Source organism: Sinocyclocheilus anshuiensis, unplaced genomic scaffold (genome assembly GCF_001515605.1).
Source record: "Sinocyclocheilus anshuiensis isolate Anshui unplaced genomic scaffold, SAMN03320099.WGS_v1.1 scaffold423, whole genome shotgun sequence".
Taxonomy (NCBI): domain Eukaryota; kingdom Metazoa; phylum Chordata; class Actinopteri; order Cypriniformes; family Cyprinidae; genus Sinocyclocheilus; species Sinocyclocheilus anshuiensis.
Genome location: NW_015549610.1, coordinates 1431415 through 1432000, shown reverse-complemented (window position 1 = coordinate 1432000; position 586 = coordinate 1431415). Strand labels below are relative to the sequence as shown.

General features: G+C 34.6%; 1 protein-coding gene across 1 annotated transcript in view; it reads left to right on the top strand.

The window, feature by feature from the left end:
* Window positions 1–586, top strand: part of LOC107659215 (zinc finger and BTB domain-containing protein 2-like) — an 8827-nt gene that overhangs the window by 601 nt on the left and 7640 nt on the right. The gene's annotated exons all lie outside the window — the stretch shown is intronic.

The window sequence follows — 586 nt, the reverse complement described above, 5'->3', positions numbered from 1 at the left end:
TGTAAGACCTTCGTTCATCTTCGGAACACAAATTAAGATATTTTTGATGAAATCCGAGAGTTCTTTGACCCTGCATAGACCGCAATGCAACTGAAATGTTCCCAGGCCCAGAAATGTGGTAAGGACATTGTTAAAATAATCCATGTGACATCAGTGGTTTAACCGCAATTTTACGAAGCTATGAGAATACTTTTTGTGCACAAAGAAAAAAAAAGACTATTCAATAATTCTTTGGAGATGTATCATGTTGTGATGCTCTCCAAAATGGCACTAAGGTGGTCGTAGCTTTGTAAAATTACGGTTGAACCACTGATGTCACATGGAATATTTTAACAATGTCCTTACTAGGGATGTGCGGGACTAGTCGACTAAACGGTACTGCTCCTACTAGTCGACACTGAAAACAATAGTCAATTACACGACAGAAAAAGAAAAAAAACATGATTTTATCATTCAAATGACCGTCATTTTAACATTGCATTTAAAACATTTTAAATAAGTTTAAAATAAAACGTTTGAAAAATAATACATTCTTTTTAAAAGTTTATCTGGGCGGAAACTACATTTTTACCTCAGACCTCACATG